The sequence below is a fragment of the Periplaneta americana genome, chromosome 16 (assembly GCF_040183065.1).
Source record: "Periplaneta americana isolate PAMFEO1 chromosome 16, P.americana_PAMFEO1_priV1, whole genome shotgun sequence".
Lineage (NCBI taxonomy): Eukaryota > Metazoa > Arthropoda > Insecta > Blattodea > Blattidae > Periplaneta > Periplaneta americana.
This window is the reverse complement of record NC_091132.1, coordinates 111333355-111355496: the sequence shown is the minus strand read 5'-3', so window position 1 is coordinate 111355496 and position 22142 is coordinate 111333355. Positions and strand designations below refer to the sequence as shown.

Here is a 22142-nt window from a genome sequence, read left to right as displayed (position 1 = left end):
AAGGGCCATCAGTCGCACCTACTTTCGCAAATTGCGGTGAATCACACACTGCTAATTACCGACAATGTAACATAGCTCTTCAACATCGAAATATACTGCAACAAAAACAAGATCTGAAAGAACAGAGACTAAGAAATAGAGGAATAGGTTATACTTTTAATCAACATGATTTCCCAAGCTTGTCAAAAGTTACACCTAATCCAGCTTGGACGAAAACGAACTCCAACACAGAGACTACTACAAACACACTCATGGGGGATATTAAAGAACTTTATACTTTTCTTCAAAGCATAGGCTTTACCAAAATTATTAATCAAATTAAACAAACTACATTAAAATTGCAACAGGCATCAGATACATTCTCTAAACTAGTCATAATATTTGAAGCAATTACAACAATACTGACTCCAGATACAAATGTTCCTTAAACCAACACAAATTAAAAACCTTCGTATAATTAATTTCAATGCTAATGGCATTAAACGACAAATTTATGAACTTCAATATCTCTTACTTGAACATAGTATCGACATTGCTCTCATCACAGAAACCCACTTGGAACGCACTGATCGTTTCAGATTACGTAACTACGATATCATTCGCTCTGACAGGCCTTACAGACGTGGAGGAGGTACTGCTATAATCATCAAGCGAAATATATCCTATGCTCCAGTCCAAATAATTGGCTTAACGTGTGCTGAAATCACAGCTATAACACTCCTTCTCGATAAAAAAAGAAGTAATGATTGCATCCCTATATATTCCTCCTAATTCAAATCTCTCTTCCAATGAACTTGATAAAATCATCAGTGCACACCCTAGATTTATCATTGGTGGTGATCTAAATGCAAAACATACATCCTGGCATTCAAGATTAATAAATCCAAAAGGACGCGTACTCCACGCACATGCAGAAGAACACAATTACTATATTCTCGCCTCAATATTTCCAACTTATTACCCGTATCAAAAAGATAAACTACCTGATGTCCTAGATATATTTCTTCTCAAAACATATGGGATGCCACCCATCATTGAACCACTAAACGCTCTTAATTCAGATCACCTACCTGTTCTTATACTTATTAATGCAGCTAATTCTTTTTCTTGTCAAAAACCACGTAAGAAGTATTATAGTGATTGGAACTTATTTGAAAATACCTTAGCACAGACTCTGCCAGGAAATCCAAATCTAGTCACTAAAGATGATATTGAATCCGGTATACAGATCCTTACTGATACTATCCATGGCGCTTATAGAAATTCTTCCAGTTGCATAGAAGATCATGACCTCGACTTGCAAGAAAATAATGAACTTTTATTCCTTATCAAAGCAAAACATAAAGCAAGAAAGAATTGGCATGAAACTGGTAACCCACAAGCTAAACGATGCTATAATCGACTTAATAAAGCTCTCCAAAGAAAAATAAAATCTCACCGAATACAAGAGTTTGAATCTGCAGTTGAAAAGATAACAGAAAAACCAGAACAGCTTTGGTCCTTAAGTAAGAAACTACAAGGCACATCAAAGAAAACTTCAAGTACAGCAATAGTTGACAAGAATGGAGTGAGATATTACAAACCAATTGATAAAGCGAATGTCGTTGCAACTTCCTTAGAACAGAGATTCTGGCCAAACAACACTCCAATGAATATACAATTCGTTCATACTATAGAATCTCAAATACAAAATTTGCTAAGTCTTCCCGTCAAACATGATATTGCTCAAACTTCGTCCACAGAAGTAAAAACTACAATCTTCGAAAGTAAACAAAAGAAATCACCTGGACCAGATAAAATCACAACTGAAATGTTAGCTCACCTTCCGCAATTGGCCCTTACACATCTTACAAAAATTTATAACGCATGCTTGCAACATAAATATTTCCCTAGATCCTGGAAACATGCTCATATTGTTACATTTCCTAAACCGAAAAAGAACCCAACAATTCCTAATAACAGACGGCCTATTAGTCTGCTAAGTATTCCCGGAAAATTTTTAGAAAAAATCATTGCAAGACGTCTACTTCCTCTTCTTCAGACACCATCAAGAACTCATCACCAGCAGTTCGGTTTTAAGAAACATCACTCCACAGCTCATCAGTTAAAAAGAATTACTACTCACATCAAAGATCATTTTCACGCAGATCAGCATACAATGGCAGTTTTTCTCGACATCGCTCAAGCTTTTGATACAGTCTGGCACTCTGGTCTTCTCCATAAACTACAATACTCACCATAGACGACGGACTTATACATATAATTCACAGCTTTCTCTCAGATCGAACCTTTCAATTTAAAATGGAAAGTGAACTTTCAGCAGTTCAAAATATTCACTCAGGAGTTCCACCACATCTCTATTCTGTCTATGTTCACGACATGCCACGCTCTGCTAATTGTAAATTAGGATTATATGCAGACGATACTGTGTATTACACAAGTGACTTCAACATCAACAATGCCCACATCAAGTTACAAACACAACTCAATGCTTCAGAAACGTGGCTTACTCTCGTAAAAGTAAATATTGAAAAAACACAAGCTATCATATTCACCCATAGGAAACCTAAGAAACCAGATTGCCTTCGTCTCTTCTCAGAAAACATTGACTACAAGAATGAAGTTAAATATCTAGGAGTGATTCTCGACAAACGTCTACGCTACAGTGAACATGTAGAATATGCAAGAAACAAAGCTCTGGCCAGATTTATTCACTTATACCCACTGATTAGATCTCCGTATCTTAACCTTCCCCTCAAAGTAAGGCTTTATACATCGGTCATAAGACCAGTGATGACATATGGTTGTGAAGTTTGGAATTCCGCCCATCCAAGAATCACCAGAAGACTACATGCAATCCAACGATCAGTCTGCTTAAAAGTCACTGGTGCTGACTATACCACATCAAATGCACAGCTCCAAGAGATGTTAGAGATTGAATCATTTTATGATTTCATCAAAAGAATTTCAAATGACTTTTCTCGAAAGTTGCTGTATCATCCTAACCCTCTCATTCGAGCTCTGGCTACCTGAAGCGAAATTTGATTAATTAAATGCCTTCAAGAAAAGGATAACTAAGTTGGAACGAAAAATCATTTTAATATCTTATATTACTTTAAAGTAAAAGCCTTATGTATATATAAGGCTGAAACTTATGTACAAATCAACATCACGACAATAAAGAAAAAAAAAAACATGAGCAACCGTATTTTCATTTGAAATTCAAATTTTAACGTTTGAGTTCACCGACCACAGTACCAGCAGAATATAGTACTATTCACGTCTTTTGTTAATGTGTGTTATACATGTTCTTTTAATCTATTCAACAAAACATCAGGTAAGCAGTTAATACATACTTACTGCTGATTATATAGGCTAAATGAAAATATATTTAATGAAATTATAAATACCATTGTAAACATAACGAGAATTATTGTGATGTAGTTTTCACATACTATCACTGAGCTTATTGTAAGGTAAGATGACTGATACGCTGCAAGAAAACAAATGCAAAAGGATTAAATACATACAGTAGCGTGCAAATTAATCCGAACACGACATATTTCTACATTTCCTGTCATTGTTGGCCTCACAGCTGCTCATACCGCTTTAATTGACATCTCTATTATGTGTAATTCCATTGTTGAAGGTCTGTCGTTGTTTTTTTATAATATGTGACATTTTGCCTGTCGTTTTGTACTTATAAGCATTTCAGTTGTGTTGAAGACTTAATACTGCAATCCTGTGTACATTCTGTCGTCTTCACAAATGGATACAACTCCACGAAAACGGTCTAAAATTATAACATTAGCAGAGCATTCTTCTATGACAGAGAGGCAAATTGCTGCAGAATGTCACATCGGTTTGGTTACTGTTAATTCGATCATAAAACGATACAGGGAGACTGGATCCATCACACCCCAGAAAAAAGGAAACTGTGGCCGGAAAAGGAAGACTTCACCTGCAGATGATCGTTTAATTGTCAGGAAAAGTAAATTAAATCCTAGACTAACTGCTGTCGACTTAACCCGCGAGTTAATGGCTACCACTGGGGCGAATATTCACGTCACAACAGTGCGGCGTAGGCTTTTGGAAGCTGGACGAAGGGCTCGTAAGCCTATTAAGAAGCAACTGCTAACACCTGTTATGTGCAAAAAACGCTTAATGTGGACAAAATTACATCAACATTGGACAGTGAATGACTGGAAGAATATACTTTTTTCCGATGAGTCTCATTTCGAGGTCCACGGCCACCGTGTTTCTTACGTACGGAAAGGATCCGAAAAAGTAACAGCAGCTCATCTCCAACAAGCACCCAAATACCCCCTAAAGTAATGTTTTGGGGTTGTTTTACACATGAAGGGCTTGGAGCATTAATACCTATCAAGGGAATGATGAATTCTGACAAATATATTCACTTATTGGAAACCAGAATCGTTCCCCAGCTGCAAAAATCATTTCCGGATGGCAGAGGTGTGTTCCAACAAGACCTGGGACCATGCCATACGTCTCGAAAAACTACAGAATTCTTCAACAAGAAGAATATTCAGGTACTCCCCTGGCCAGGCAACTCACCCGACATAAACCCCATTGAAAACTTGTGGTCAATTTGGAAAAGAAGAATGCAAAAAGTGGATTGTTCTACAAAGGAGAAGATGATTTCTGCCCTCATTGGTGTATGGTTTCGCGATGAAGAAATGAAGAATATTTGTGGGAAATTAGTGGAATCCATGCCAAATCGTCTCAGAGCTGTTATTAGGAACAAGGGAGGCCACATAGATTACTGAGGTATGTCTTAGATCCTTTTTTTTTATCCCGTATGAGTGTTTTTGCATAAGTAATTACGTTGTTCGGATTAATTTGCACGCTACTATAATATGTGTTATTTATTAGGGATGTAAGAAACATCACAGCATTGTTTTCTATGATTCCAGCATGTCACAGAAAACCAGGGCCAAAACATGCTGTGTACCAGGTTGTCTGGGCTCCGTTAAATTACTACAAATGATGTCCATGATACCAAATAAAAACCTTTTCCTGTTTATTAACATGAAACATGTGTACCGGTACAGTTTGTCCGAATATTGCAATATTAAAAGACACACCGCTAATCGTATGTTTCAATGTTAGATTCACCCATAAAAAAACACGGTTGTATTACTCTCTGTAGGTCCGGAGATGGAAGTCATTTAAAGAAATAGGATTAAGTAAACAATATTACATGCCTCTCAACATATTTCGGAAAGTGGAAAGAATGCCAAGTCCGGATTCTTCCTATTTGAGTCTACACGTATTACAGTACGTACCTTAATTCTTTCCCATTTGTTTGCTTGAAGCGTATCAATAATAATCTCGTTGTGTTTCATTTATATTTACAATTTCAGTAAATACATTTCCATTTAAAACCCAGTAAGTATCAACTCCTTACCTGATAATTATAATCTGTTGAACAGAATAAAAGAACACGTATAAGACACTTCATCCCTTAAGAGTTATAAAAAAACATGCCCTTTCCATTCCCTTCCCAACCTGAAATAGGAAGCTATTGTTACCGGCAGGTGGACTAGAAAAAGGAGGATAAAATTGTAATCGAAATGGAATATAAATTATGTACATTGCAGTAGTGAATAAAATGATCTGATATAGTAGTGAATATTGTTACCAACACAGAAAGAGAGGTGGGTGGTAAGGTAGTAAATGCTGTTACCGACTTCAGATTTGCAATCGCCCGCAGATGGCTCTACGGTCGTCCTGGCATCCTACGTTGCCATCGTTTAAGCATTGAGCTGCACATCTTTCTGTTTGTGGTCTGTGGTAGTGGGTATATATGCAGAGGCGTATTTAAACTAGAGCGCTTTCAGAATAAGAAGGCATATAAGGCGGAGCTAGTTCAGGCCGGTCTATGTCGACTAGCCAGTGACAGTGAAGCGGTGTTGCCTAGTTGAATCGTCGCGAAGTCTCGCTGAAGCGTCGCGTATTAGTTTCTTTCTTGTGCGCACAATACTTATGACTAGGAATGAATTTTAAACTATCGCATTCGATAGAGCTACGAATTCTGAATCCAACAGTACAAGAATGGCAATTGTATGTCAACTGGTTCGCGTGTTATCGCTTTAAGACTAAACAGAGATATCCAACCTACAGCATAGAACATATTTTGCTCTGAATTCCGTCTCTGTAAACGAAGATAGAATCTGTTTATTTTCAAATTCAGATGTGGACTGTTTTCTCTTGTGTGATGCGTAACTTACCGTAACAATGTCTCTTGAAGGGATTGCAATTGGCTCTGGTGTTTCATCTGTTATACGCAAAGGGATAGTCCAACACTCACAAGCGAGGAGTATGGTATTTTTGTACATAATTTTTTTCAGTGCGTGTCAGTTCTTCACAAACAAAGAATCTGACTGCAGAGATGTGTGGTTTAGAAGTGCATACGTTATCTCATATTCTCGGACAGGACAAAGAGACAATTAAAATAGGTGGTATACTTGAATTTACCTCTCCTGGAAAATAACGCAAAACAAACGTGTTAATTATTTGTACAATTTTCAGAACCGTGTATTACTTCATCGTACGATATTTTAAATACATTAGTAGTATGTGTTAGCAGTGCCATTGTAATAGAACGTGGAAAGAAGAAGAAAGCTGAGAATAATCATAGATACGACTTTTACTTTTCATTTGAATATTATACATGGTATAAGACGAAATATTGCATAAACATGAGATATTTGGATGATATTATAAACATAAACACTCCTGCCTCTTTTTCCATGAATTATACGAAGAGCATTAACAACACTTCCTTAAGAGCATTAGAAAACTTTATAAAATGAAGCACATTAACTACATTTCACTTTTAAAATAAATACAAGCATGCTAGGAACGAGGAGATTTTATTATTCCAAAACTCAATTTTTATTTTAAAAACCTTTCGTTATATATTACACTTTATACGATGTTTTCTAATATACAATTTTATCTTCAATATATTAACGATATTATTGGATTACGGTTTTCATATTCGCTTCTATACAACTACCTTCACTCGTAGGTTTATATTGCCACAGGCCAGAGTGATAGAACATAGAATCCTGGACTTCTAGGTAGGTATAAGCTAGAGGATTAAATTAAATTAGATAGGCTTGATTTAATAAAGTAAAAGGAAGTAATCTTCAGTTTCAATATGAGTACTGAATTAGGCCTACATATGAACAGATATGCTTATATCCTTACAGCCGGATTCTTAGCCAGAATATGGAACACTGGACCTCTAGATATGTAAAAATTATATGATAAAATAAAATTAGATAGACTAGTTTATCAGAGAAAAATAAAATAATCTACAGTTCCAGTATGAGTACTGAATTATGTATGAACACACATTATGATTACGTTGCATTATAGCCAGATTCGTAACCAGAATGTAGAACCCTGGACCCCTAGGTATAAGCTAGAGAATTAAATTAAATTATATAGGCTTCATTTAACGGAGGAAAAATAAAATACTTTCCAACTTCAATACTAAATTACGTATCTATAGACATGTTTTCGTTTTGTTATCGCTAGATTCTTAGGCTGCCCCTACAAACAAACTGTACCTTATCTTTCCTCTGGAGAAATAAACAATAATAAATTCAGCTTTGCTGTACAAGGAAGTCTGAGTAAGAATTAAAACATTCTTTCTCAGACATTAGCAAAGTAAATTTCTACATATCTGTCACTTTATTTCGCAAGTCAGTGACTCCAAGAGCTACTGATCTATGAAGCGAAGAAGTAATAAAAATTGAGATGAGAATTACTTCAGTAAGAGTAATTATATTTAAACATTACACACAATGAAGAAACAGGTCTCGACCCGCTCGCGCAGCGAGAGAGCTGCAACTGATATGTTCTGTCCTTATCTGTTGTCTCTGTCTTCCACGTCTCGTGCACCGTGCACTGTGTGACAACGTTGAACTGTTGCTAGCACTCAATTGGCTTAGGCCATATGCCTTCTTATTCTGAAACCGCTATAGGCATGAATACTAAGGTATTTGCTAGGCAGACTAAACAGCTGCCTAGGGCAGCAGATTTGAGGGGGCGGCTTTTAAGCTATTACTGTTATTTTTTTTACATTTTTTAAATTTTATTCATAACTCTTTAAAAGAGTAGCCTACATGAACTTAAACGCACAATGAAAACGATATGAATAACATTGACAACAATCAGTTCAAATTTAATCAACGTTCTGCTAATGGAAAAAGGACAGTTTTCATTAATAGTGTAACAATGCGATCATAGCTGTTTTTTTTTTTCAATGTTATGCTCTCTCAAGTGATAACTAGACATCGGATTTTTAGGCACTAAAAATTGCAGTTTTAGGCGCCTAAAATAAGCTCAAAATTTGTAAAATTAGACTCTATTTGAATGAAAATAGGCATTCTAGGCACATCAAGGTATCATACTTATTTCTTTCACTGAAATTTTTAGTTATACACTAAAATACGCACAAAAAAGTATGTTTAAACATTAAAAAAGAATACTATATTATATTTACAAACAGAGCTGCACAAATTTAATATATTGAAACTAATGAAATAATGATTATTGATATCAAGATTACTCATTTTAAGTTATTGAAATTCAGTTCCATGCTCAGACTTTATTATAATTATCTGCACAGTACACCACCAGAATTTTTTCTAAATTCTCCACAGTTAATCTTTGCCTTTTGTCACTGAGAATCATTTTGAAAGCAGAAAAACTTCTTTCAACCGAAACTGATGTGAGAGGCGCAAATTTTAAGTTAGGTACAATAGAAACATCAATACTTACTGGAACATTTACACTTTCCCCCGATATCACTCTTGATACTTTTTCCAACAATGAAAATCCTACATTCTTATTTAATACGTTGTCCCACTTATTTTTAACTTTTTTCCCAGTTTCGCCCAAAGCAGAATGTATGTTCACTTGAGCTTCCTTTACTATTGCTATTTGGCTACAAAGAGATTGTTTTTCACGTTCTAATTGTTCAATGCTTGCAGGTATGAAAGAAAAGTTTGATGTTATGTAGACAATATCGTTTTTCACTCGTGAGTCATTCAGACAATTTTTCACTGCTTTCACACACGCTGCACTATCAGTTTCAGGTAATTTATCAATAACTGTGACCACTTCTTTAAAATACTTAGAATAATACACCACTGACTGAATCCAGGTTCCCCATCGTGTAACAACCGGCTGAGGTTGGAGTGGGATATCTGGAAAGTTCTCTCTGAATATTGAAATCCTGGGTGGGGCTTTACAAAAACATTTTTTTTATGTTAAAAATAAATGAATTGACAAGAGGAAATTCATTCCGGATTGTTTCAGAAACCCTGTGAAGGCCATGTGCTAGACAGGTTACATGCGTGAGGTTAGGATAAAATGTTTTAAGAAGTGGAGCTGCAGCAACCATGTATGAGGCAGCATCAGTACAAAACAACAGAACTTTAGAATCGTCTATATTACCTGAGTATAAAGACTGTAGGCCTTTATTTACAAAATAAGCAATGGCTTGGCTATTCACTTTCGAAAGTTCCTTAACACATACGAGGTGTGGAATCGAAGGTCCATCAGGACTAAGTTTTCCTACTACCATATTTGCTATATACCTATTCATAGGATCTGAGGTTTCATCCACAGAGACCCATATGTAAGAATCACCTATATCCTCCCGAATGGAAGCTAAAGTTTCATTGTATAAGTAATTTTTTCTTAGGGTCGACTCAGATGGGATATTTTGTTTGCAGTATTTTTGTAAAAACTGTCTTAAAACCGGATTTTCAATTGCATTCCAGGGAATGTTAGCAGCAACAAACGCTCTGGTTAAATCAGCATAGAAATTGCTGCTGAGATTGGATGAAGTAGGCTGTGTTAGTAAAGTTTGTTGCAGTTGATTTTTCTGCTGAGCTTTAGCCTTATGAGCCGCTCCTTGCACATGCTGCTTTAGGTGGCACTTCTTTTCTTGCGAAATCTAAAAATGTAAAGTAAACTGAATTAAAATAAAATCCTAATTGTTGTATTGCCGTATTTCTATCACAAAGTTAGTGGGTTCGAAAAATCAAAATTTTAATGACCTGCAAATACTTTAACTGTCGGAATTTAAAAGGTTAAAGTGTAGTGGTCTTAAAAAGAATTATACCTCAGGATAGCTCAGTCAATGTATAAATATTATAGGCCTACTCATTAAAATTAATAGAATTTATATATTTCAACTATTGTTACATACCTGTTTGCTACAAATCTTGCAGAATATTATTTTTCCATCATAAGTGAATTCTGAATATTCTGTTAGCCATTGCCGGATCAATGTAGATTTTGCACTTATATTTTTCGGCATTATCACGTTAAACTTCACAGGAAAACGTCCTACCGCTCAAAACTTCTCAACACAAATAAGGTGAGGGAAAGAGCAACTGTTAACGAGCATTCAAATGAACCGTTTTTATTGAGATTCAATTGGACAAAAATACAAAGTTCCACTTATTGTTGCATTTCCTGGTAGTGTTAACACTAGGAGGGCCATTCTTTTAAATATTTTGTAACGGTTTACCCTACTAATTCGCAGTTTTACGACTTTTCATAAATATTTCAAAAACACTCTTTCTCCAAAAATTGTGATTTTATGACACTCTGAAGGGCAGTACAGCTAATCGGTTTCAGACCGAAAACAGTCATTTTTATAGTGTAGTATATCTCTGAATCGGTAGCAGCAATGTTGTGATTGTTGCCTGCTTCAAAACTAAGGTTGGTTCTTTGTCGGCATTTATGCCTCCAAACATGTTAAATTCGGTGAAATCTATTGCGAGTGTCGTGAGATTCAAAACATTTTGTTTCCTTTATCAATGGTTTCATGGCCGGTGTGAAGCAAACTTTCCACTTTTTAAATGCCTTAAATTTCGCAGTGAATGCATGTATAAATTATAAAAAGTAAGAGTAAAATGCGAAACTTTACAGTGAGTTAGGCATTTTTAGGCGAATATTAACAAATTAGGCTCTAATAACTGTTTTAGGGCATTTTAGGGCACTATAAAACTCTTTGAATACCTTTCAGTTTCCATGAAACACAAATATTAATAATTATTTTTACTTTTCTCCTAAAGAAACAAAATAGGCATTTGCCCTAGAATCCGATGTCTGGTGATAACATTAAAGAACTTACTGGTCTTATATTACGATTCGCTAAGAAAGCAAATCTCGATGCTTGCAATCATAAGCTTTGTGATGAGAGACAGTGTTGCCAACTCAGAATTACATTTACCGCTGCACAAGCTTAAGAAAACCGCTAAACTGTAGTTGAAAAGCTCCAGATTTTTCTTAACACATCACTTCCAAATTTGAAATACAAACTATACAGTTTTAGGAACTGGAGAATTTTATAAAAATGTAGACTAAATTATGGAAAGTGTGTGTCACTTCGTAGGCTCTATGTTCTATGTAAAATCATATGGACAATTAAATCTAAATATTTTGCATTCGGTATCACCTTACACCATCAGCTTTCCAACTATCGCCGGCAACTTCTTCCACCCAATCTTTCAATACAGTATGTCCCCCCCCCCCCACAAACACATCTCTCAACTTTTGTACGTGTGGAATTTTACGCGGCATATTTCTTCAAAATTGAATGAAGTAGCTCACGAATATACTGGACACTTCGGAAACAACCACATTCACAATCACACCAGTCCGTTCGAAATCTGATTTCACACTGATCTGGAGACGTGCCTGCCAACAATGAGTCTGGTTTTAAGTTTTAAGTATGTCTGTGTTACATAAACTATAATGCGGAATGATAAATTAAATAATATATAATATAAGACGACATTAAGATATATGGATCATATGAGGAGACAAAGAGGAAGGCAGAAAGTAGGAAAGGCTGGAGAATGGTGGGTTTGCAGTGAAAGACCTGCCCATGGGCAGAACACTATGAATGAATGAATAAATCATAATATAAGTTATCATAAATGAAAATAATAGTTCAGTTCATTATCTACTCTTTATGATTAAACATATCAATTCATTTACAAAAACAATGTGTACACGATTAGACTAAGAGTTTAACAAATGTGGCATACCTTATTTGTACAACAATGGATGAGGCAGGAAATGGACGTGGTTGTACGAAATCGAGTTAACATATTAACATTGATATATATATTTTTATATTCGCACAATGAAAAATTGTGACAATACCATATTAATCTCTGGTTTATGATTAAATAATATCCGCAAGTACATATAAAAACAATTATAACATCTTTACAGAAAAAAAACGTAAAAATATCATCTCCCTCTGCCGGAATCATCAAAAAACGCCAAATAAATAGCTAGCCGCTGACGGTAAAATTCTGTAGCTGACCGTAGTCCTGAAACACCAGATTTAGCTACAAAACCGCTGACTTGGCACCACTTGAGAGACGCCGCTAACTCTGTCATAAGAGTAGCCAGTATCAACACTCAATAATGCTCATTCAGACTTAAATTCAAAGGAAATGCCGCCAGCCATTCTAACAGTCGGACGCTTGGGAGTTCAGTTTAATTTGAAACGGTAAAGAGTGCAGTTGTTTTGTACGTATGTGATTTATATTTTAATATTCATTATAATGAGTGACAGTCGGGAAAAGCTAAGTGGTTCTCAATACCGGAAATACCTCTGACTGAGGTTCTGGCTGATATGTACATCTATTATCAGACAGTACATCTCACTTGACGATATGTGTCAGAGGAAGAACAATTGTTTGTATGCATCTGAAATCTGATTAGTGTAATATGTAGCTAGTCAGCAATATATGCAATGGAGGGGGAAAGGAACTGGTCACCCTACCTCATTATCTCCTGGCCTAGTTGCCTTATGAATGATGCCTTGATGGTGTCACTTGTGGGGTCCAGATCTGTCTTCAGACAGTTGACTAAACAACAATACCGGAAACTCGCGAAAGAAAAGGCAATAAAAAGGAAATTGTGAGAAAAAGTGCAAAAATAAATGTGCTATTTAAAAAACAAATACAGCCAATTTGTTCCAGTTCGAGTCCAGATACATCAGAGTGTAATACTGTGGCGAACAGTAGGTACCGTAGAAGTGGGTAAAGTCAATCAGTGGGTGTAAAATCGATCATTTGCAATTATTATTGAAAATTGTATACCGTATTTTCTCAGTTACTTATTAAAATTTTATTATGCTGACTTTATTGCTTTACATTGCAAATGTAAGCCAAAGGGACAACAAAAAGCCTTCGCATGCCAACAATGGGAACACTGTGTAATTACCGTTGAAGTGAAAATTGCTATTTTCAACTTTTTCTCTTAAATGAAAACAAAGTTTTACAAACTCTAAATTATAGTCAGGAGTGAAAGGAGACAGGAAGTATACGCAAGTACTTTTCGTTGAGATTGTATCCTGAAATAATAGTTTTGTAGTTCGTAAATGTTAGTATTGAAACTTATTATTTTAAGAAAACTTGTACCTTTGTAGGGTTAAGTCGATCATGCCATCGACCTACTCGAAACAGATAGGACCAGCAGGAAGAATAAATTGTTCACCGAAATACATCCAAATAACACTTATAAACAGAAAAGTGTCATAGTATAGCTTACATTGATGGGATAGCGGGGAAAGAGGAAGACGAAATTATGGTGAATTTCATGCGTAAGAGAAGCACTGCCAAAGGAATATATTTTGTACACCCCTCTGTACCTGACTATGGAAACAACGTAGTTTCTAAAGTGAATGAGGAGGGGAAGATTTCAAATAACATCTGATATAAACCTAAGCAATGTTGAATTGCATTTTAGATTATAATTGAATGGTGGTATTTCAATGTAAATGTTGAATTCTTAAATCTTTGTTTGTTGGTATGTGAAGTATTAAAATGTGTTTTTATGTTTTATAAGTTGGCAATCATAGTCACGATTGTACAGTGGAGACCAAAGAGTTTGTAATATATTACAAACTCTTTGGTGGTAATATATTACAAACTCTCTGGTGGAGACCTATAGGCCTAATTGTATCGAATAGTATGATAACAGTAACAAAAGATAGGCCTACACTATAATTATAATGCTATAGGCATATATTGAAGATTATTATTGTTTTTACACCCCTTATAACAAATAAAATTATATGTAATACACTTAATTTGTTTTTTTAATCATAAACAGCGATCGACTTTACTCCGCAATATTTTAAAATCGATCTTAAACTAAAAATCAATGGTGATCGACTTTATCCTATTTAAGCAGGTAACTTCGATCACAAGTCAAATAAAAAAAACAGTTTTTTATAGATTGTAATTCATTTCTTGTAACGTGCCTTCATAAGTGAAGGATATGACGACAAAATGCTATTTTCTGAGGAACTTCGCTCCATTGCATAACCTCAATATCATTAAAAAATTGCAAAATTTTGATCGACTTTACCCTCTTCTACGGTACCGAAAATAGTAGAGTGTGTGGTTTATCAGAGTCAGGCCTTTCCGATATTAGAAACAGTAATAATAACGCGGAATCAATTATTTCAGTGAATCCAAATGACACATAAGGAGCGGAAATATTTTTCTCTGCCTAGTGGCGCCAAGTAGCTAGATTCACTCCTGGATATATGTTAACCTTTGAGAGAATTTTATTTATGGTTTACCTATATAATGTAATGCGTTTCATGCATAAACAAATGAACAGCCGCCCAGAACAAGGTTGTAACCCTCATTTCTCATAAGTAGACTTTATCGTGAATAATATTGTGACTTTATTTCAACTCATCAATTGGGTTTTATTCTTCCAACAATAATTCCTTTCTACAATTCACCTTAACCGCTCTCGTCTACAATTGGATTTACACTCAACACAGTATTCGTTATAGCACTCCACCGACGACAATGACAATTTACTTGGACTAGTACGAACAAGAATGAACTGTTAATCTTAACTAATATTTACAAAGCACTATTTACAAATCAGAACTATCAGTTCTCAGTTCACAGTTCTTCTACCTCAGTCACTCGAGTTCACAGTATCTCGAACCACAGACCTTCAGAGACAGTTCACTGTACTCGAACTCAGGTCCCTCCAACTGCGGTCCACTGCACTCGAACTCAGGTCCCTCCAACTGCGGTCCACTGCACTCGAACTCAGGCCTTCGGATGCTGACGCAGATGCGGACGCACACTCGAGTCGAACTCCGGCACACAAGTCTGGCTTGCTTGCTCTGGCTTACTCACTGACTGAATAACTGAAAACTGCTCGAGTTCGCTGGCGCTTCTTCTTTTATAGCAAAATCATAGTTGCGAGAAATTTCTACAGGTGTGTAGAGAATTATCTGGATATCTCCACTTCGACGGACTTCTCGAAGAGTCGGGAAGGTCCGTTTCCCATTCACTGCGTTAAGTAGCAGCTGCGCGCGCAGCCTCCCCTCGCGTGTAGGCCCCTTTCCCCACTACTCCGCCGCGCGCCGTCCCCGCGCGATCTGCTTTCTTGCGGGACGCTGGTCGAGAGTTCGAATCTCACGTCGCTGTCACATTGCCCCCTCCTTAGGGCTGCTCGTCCCGGGCAGTCCCTTGGTAGGCTGCTAATCGGTCCAGATGCACCACCATCATCTTCCCTCGAGGTTGTCGCTGGATGCGGTACACCACGTCGTTGATCCGGGTCACCACGCGGTATGGTCCATCCCAGGCACGCTGCAGCTTTGGTGATTTCCCTTTTGTCCTGGTAGGTCGATACAGCCACACCAGGTCGCCCTCCTGGAATCCTGCAGAGTTGGCTAATCTGTCGTAGCGCACCTTCATCCTGTCGCTGGCCATCTTGAGGTGCTCTCTGGCCAGTTGGTGAACTCCATTCAACTTCTCGGTGAGTTCTGCCACATAGTCAGTCGCTGGCTGGTCGGCGCTGGGTGGCGTGCCAAACAGCAGTTCACAGGGCAGGCGCAGCTCTCTCCCGAAGACCATGTTTGCCGGTGTCATCCCTGTTGTATCGTGGACCGAAGCTCTGTAGGCCAAGAGGAACAGTGGAACTCTGGCATCCGAGTCTCGCTGATGGTTGGACACCACCTTCCGCAGGTGCTCCTCCACGGTTTTGATGTATCGTTCCACCATGCCGTCGGACTGTGGGTGGAGGGGAATGGTCCTGGTTTTATGCACCCCCAGACGCTCGAGCAATTCTCCCATCAGGTTGGATTCGAAGTTGCGCCCCTGATCGCTATGCAATTCCCGGGGCACCCCGAATCGGCAGATGAAGTTGTCAAGCAGCGCGTCGGCCACCGTCGAAGCCTCTTGGTTGGGAATCGCGTACTCCTCTGGCCATTTTGTGAAGTAATCCATGGCGACTAGCAGGTAGCGGTTCCCGCGATCCATGACCGGGAACGGTCCAGCAACGTCGATGGCGATCCTCTCAAAAGGAGCTCTCACGTTGTACTGCTGCATGGCTCCCCTGCTGCGGGTCCTTGGTCCGCGACTGGCTGCACAGGTGTCGCATCTTTGGCACCATTGTTCCGTGTCGGTTCTCTGATGCAACCAATAGAACCTCTGCCTTAACTTGTCCAGCGTCTTGTTGGCTCCCAGGTGGCCTCCAGTCACTCCAGCATGAGTCTCCTCCAGCACTTCCTTCACCTTGCTCCTGGGCAGGACAAGTTGTTCTATGCGGGTCCTTCCATCGGCCGACTCCCAAATCCTCTTCAGGATACCGTCCTTGACAGTGAAGGATTCCCACTGGGCCCAGTAGCTCTTGTAAGTGGTGCTACGGTTGGCGATATCGGCCCATACTGGTCTCTGGCCGAACTCCACATCACGCAGTAGCTGTCCAATGTTTGGGTCCTCCAGCTGCTCCCTCCTTATGGCGGCGTTATCCCATCCTGAGCTCTGCTGGGCGGCAATTGCTCGGACTGCGTGGGCGCCATCCCGCTCTTCTACTTTCAGGCAGTGTTTGCAGCCATCCGGGCATGTACGTCTTGATAAGGCATCAGCGTTGGAATGTTTCTTCCCTTGGCGGTGTTCGGAGGTGAAGTTGTACTCCTGCAGTCGTTGAACCCAACGGGCGGTCTGCCCCTCCAGATTCTTGAAGCCCAATAGCCAGGTGAGTGCAGAATGGTCTGTCCTCAGATGGAATTCCTGGCCATACAAATATTTGTGGAAGTGCTTCAGGGCTTCCACAATGGCAAGAAGTTCTCTACGCGTCACACAGTAGTTTCTCTCAGCCTTGGATAGTGTTCGGCTGAAGTAGGCAATCACCCTCTCTTGACCGTCCTGTTCCTGAGAGAGTACTCCGCCGATGCCTACGTTGCTAGCGTCCGTGTCGAGCGTGAACTTCCTTCCAGGGATGGGATATCCCAGTACAGGAGCAGTGCAGAGCGCCTCTTTCAGTGACTGGAAGGATGACTCCGCCTCGTCCGTCCATTGGAATTTTGTCGTTTCTCCTCGGTCAGCTGGGTTAGAGGCTTAGCGATGTTGGCGTACCCAGCTACGAACCTTCTGTAATACGTGCAGAGGCCGAGAAAGCGGCGCAGCTCCTGCTTGTCCCTCGGTCTCGGCCATCCTCTGACGGCTTGTAGCTTCTCCGGGTCCGTGGCCACTCCGTTGGTTCCTACTACGTGCCCCAGGTAGCTGACTTTCTTCTGGAACAGATGACATTTCTTCGGATTCAACTTCAGTCTGGCTTGTCGCAGTCTCTCGAACACTTTCCTCAGGTTCGACAGTTGTTCGCCGAAAGTCTTGCCGACCACGATGACGTCATCAAGGTACAGTAAACATGTGTCGTATGTCAGGCCTCTCATTACGGACTCCATTAGTCTCTGGAATGTAGCCGGGGCGTTGCAGAGGCCGAACGGCATAACGGTGAACTGCCATAGTCCCTGGCCTGTAGAGAATGCCGTTTTCTCCTTATCCTCCGGATGTAGCGCCACCTGCCAGTATCCTGACTTGAGATCCAACGTCGAGAACCACTCTGCTCCGGCCAGGGTGTCCAAGGTGTCGTCAATTCGTGGAAGGGGAAAGCAGTCCTTCTTGGTGACGTCATTCAGTCTTCTGTAGTCCACGCAGAAGCGCAGGTCCCCATTCTTCTTCTTCACCAGTACTACAGGTGATGACCAAGGGCTCTCGGATTCCTCGATGACTCCTCTTGCTTTCATGCCCTCCAGTTGTCAATCTCCGTCTGTTTAGCTAGAGGGACGCGTCGAGGTGGTTGTCTGATTGGGCGAGCATTTCCGGTGTCGATGCGGTGCTGAACTTTCTCCGTTCTCCCGTAGTCGTTTTCAGACAGACTGAACACGTCTTGAAATTCTGTCAGTAGATCGTGGACTTGTCTTCTTTCTCCTTTGCTTAAATTCTCCGCCAATTCTCGAGCCAGCTCTTTCAGTGATGGGTCTAGATCTGGACGTGGTCGGTGACACTCCTCATCTGCCAGAGACGTCACAGACACCACCGGCTCGACGCTACCTAGTACAGTTCCACTAGGCACCTCCTTGTCCCGATTGGTGACATTCAGGACTCTCACCGGTACCACCTTCTTGTTCGGGAGTAGGGATCTGGCCACATAAACCCCATCTATCGGAGTTGTCTGCGAATCGAGGAGCAGGTTTCTCTCAGGCTGTCCGTCCAGTCTTGCCGTCACCACCATCTCGCAGCCTGCTGGGATTGTCACTTGATTGTCCAAGGTAAGTCTGCTGGCCATTGGTTGGTCTTCGACGTCCCTCAGGAACACTTCATCTTGACCAAAACGGAGTATACGGCGCCGCACGTCCACCGTTGCATCGAAGATCCGCATGGCGTCGAGTCCCAGGATGACGTCTTCAGTGATGTTGGCGACGAACACCCACATCTCCAGTCTCCTCTTTCCCAATGTCAGATCCAGGAAAACCTCTTTTTGGATGGGCAGGTTCTCGCCTGAGGCAGTACGTAGCTCATACCTGCGCAGCGGCGTCCTCCCATGTAGGCCACGCACGACTTCCGGTCTGGCGATAGTGAGCGACGCCCCGGTGTCTACCAGTACTCTGCATGGGCGGCCTCTTATCCATCCGTCAGCAATCAGCCCATCGTCGCATCTTCTGTTAACCGTCTTCAAGATCAGCCGAGGGGATGGTGATGACGGCGCCGACGTGCCCCTCATCGCATCGGCCCCTTTTAGTTTTCCTGTTTGTGACCAGATCGGTCACAGTCCCTCCTCAGGTGTCCAGGCTCGCCGCAGGACCAGCAGGTAGGCACACCTCGTCTTCGTCGCTCGGGTGATTTCGGTTGACGCTCCTCGACGTCGGCCGCCGCGACGCTCCTAATCCGGTGCGACGTCGATACATTCGCCGTCAACTTCGCTGCCTCCATCCTGAGGGCCGCCGCCAGAGCTGCGTTGATGGTACGATGCTCTGCCAGGAGTAGATGTTGTCTGATTTCGGGGTCTCGAACTCCGCTGCCGAAGGTGTAGGCCGCCTCTCCAGCGATGAAGTCATTAGGTAGGCCCCTGAGGACCTTATGGGCAAGTTGTTCCACCGCCATCGCGAATTCTTGCAGGGACTCTCCTGACTGTTGGACCCTCGTTTTCAGTTGGGTCCTGAATGCTGCCGCAAGTTGATGGTCACCATAACGTCCCTCCAAGGCCGCCATTATCTCAGCGGCTGTCCCATCTTCTGGAACGCTGTGAAGAATCTCTGAAGCCTGTCCCTGAAGCGCGGTCAACAGCTGGGTAGTCTTCTCCGCTGGCGTCCACCCATTATGTGCCGCGGTGGCCTCGAACTGGCGACGGAATATCGCCCAAGACGTCGTTCCGTCGAACTTCGGCGTCTTGACGTTGTAATGTCTGGCTGAAGGCGATGGTTCCCCAGGGCCACTATATGGAGTCCTCAACTCTGTGGTCGATCTTTCCACGGCCCGTTGAACTTCCTCGGCAATTATCTGTTTCTGTTCTCTAGCCTGGCGATCCACCAACGCGAGGATGTGCTTGGTTTCTTCAGCATGTCGGTCCATCAACGTGAGTATGTGCTTGTTTTCCTCGGCGTGTTTGTCCATCACCTCACTCGTCTTGTCCAGCAACTCGCTTGTCTGCTCTTGACGACGCTCGAGATCGCGGATTTTGCCGTCGAAATGGTCTACCTCCTGTCTCAACTCGGCTACTGTCTCGTTTATAGTTGTAAAATTCTGGTTTAGTTTATCCAAATCGGCCTTAAGTTCGTCTTTTACGATGGCGACAATTCCATCTACGTGGCCCGAAACGCTTTCAATTTGCGTAGTGACATCATTTTTCACTCCGCTTATGTCGCCTTTCACTTCACTTATGTCACTTTTCATCTCTGTTTTCACATCACTTATGTCGTTCTTAACCTCACTTATGTGCTTGTTCATGTCGTCTTTCATTTCTGCTTTTACATCACTTATGTCCTTTTTCATTTCAGCTTTCATTTCCGCGATGGCTTGCAGGATCTGCTGTAGGTTCTCCATTGTCGATAATATCCCACTTCTGACACCAGTGTGACTTTATTTCAACTCAACAATTGGGTTTTATTCTTCCAACAATAATTCCTTTCTACAATTCACCTTAACCGCTCTCGTCTACAATTGGATTTTCACTCAACACAGTATTCGTTATAGCACTCCACCGACGACAATGACAATTTACTTGGACTAGTACGAAAGAATGAACTGTTAATCTTAACTAATATTTACAAAGCACTATTTACAAATCAGAACTATCAGTTCTCAGTTCACAGTTCTTCTATCTCAGTCACTCGAGTTCACAGTATCTCGAACCACAGACCTTCAGAGACAGTTCACTGTACTCGAACTCAGGTCCCTCCAACTGCGGTCCACTGCACTCGAACTCAGGTCCCTCCAACTGCGGTCCACTGCACTCGAACTCAGGCCTTCGGATGCTGACGCAGATGCGGACGCACACTCGAGTCGAACTCCGGCACACAAGTCTGGCTTGCTTGCTCTGGCTTACTCACTGACTGAATAACTGAAAACTGCTCGAGTTCGCTGGCGCTTCTTCTTTTATAGCAAAATCATAGTTGCGAGAAATTTCTACAGGTGTGTAGAGAATTATCTGGATATCTCCACTTCGACGGATTTCTCGAAGAGTCGGGAAGGTCCGTTTCCCATTCACTGCGTTAGCAGCTGCGCGCGCAGCCTCCCCTCGCGTGTAGGCCCCTTTCCCCACTACTCCGCCGCGCGCCGTCCCCGCGCGATCTGCTTTCTTGCGGGACGCTGGTCGTGAGTTCGAATCTCACGTCGCTGTCACAATATTGTTAACGATGCACTATGTAATCATGCTTATACTCGTATTGAAATCACAGATGTCTAATTGTCAACCTTGCTCTAACAAATTAAAAGTATGTACAGTACAATGTTCTTTTCCCCATATTTGAACAATTTCGTATTTGCTGGTTGCAATCTAGTTCCGGGCGGCTTTTCAAATATTGTTCAGTGAAGGAGAAAACAAAATCGTAATAGAAATGTACTCTGTTTTGCAGAATACTGCCTCAAGCTTCAATGAAAGATCAGAAAACAATTTTGTATTTGTACCCTTGAAATTGAGGAGTTGAATGCAATAAGGGTCCTCGGGAGGTTTGGCCCTTTTTGCGTTCAACGGCTTTTTAGAATCTATAAACTTTGCTTAGTATGCCTGCTAAGTTTGGTTATAATATTTTAACAACAGAGCTCAGGAGAGGCTGGAGAGAGAACGAGTGTTAAACTCTCACTTCGGTATCTTCTTCAGCTGGTGTTGTGTTATGTGCAAAAACTCAAGTTTTTGGCTAAAAATAGTTTAGTAAAGAGCAAAAGGGTGATAATTATTTATTTAAGGAGATTTTTTGATAAGTATTATTAAGATTAGCCTTGAATAATGAGTACAGAAGAAATTGCATACTCTTCAAATGATGGAGAAATTGACTCAGAATATAGTCAGGAGCCTGGGCCTAGGAAACAGAATCAGCGAATCGAAAGGAAACGAAAACGAAATAGGGGCACATCATATTTGAATACTAGTGGCAATTTGTAAGAAGTAAACTCTAAGTAGGCTATTTTACGATCCTTTATCAACATCTCAGGTTATTTAGCGTCTGAATGAGAGGAAGGTAATAATGCCGGTGAAATGAGTCTGAGTCCAGCACCGAAAGTTACCCAGCATTTGCTCAAATTGGGTTG

At 40.6% G+C, this 22142-nt stretch overlaps 1 protein-coding gene across 1 annotated transcript in view; it reads left to right on the top strand.

Annotated features, from left to right (window-relative positions):
• The window catches only part of LOC138691071 (inter-alpha-trypsin inhibitor heavy chain H4-like), a 65503-nt gene that overhangs the window by 13687 nt on the left and 29674 nt on the right, over positions 1–22142 (top strand). The gene's annotated exons all lie outside the window — the stretch shown is intronic.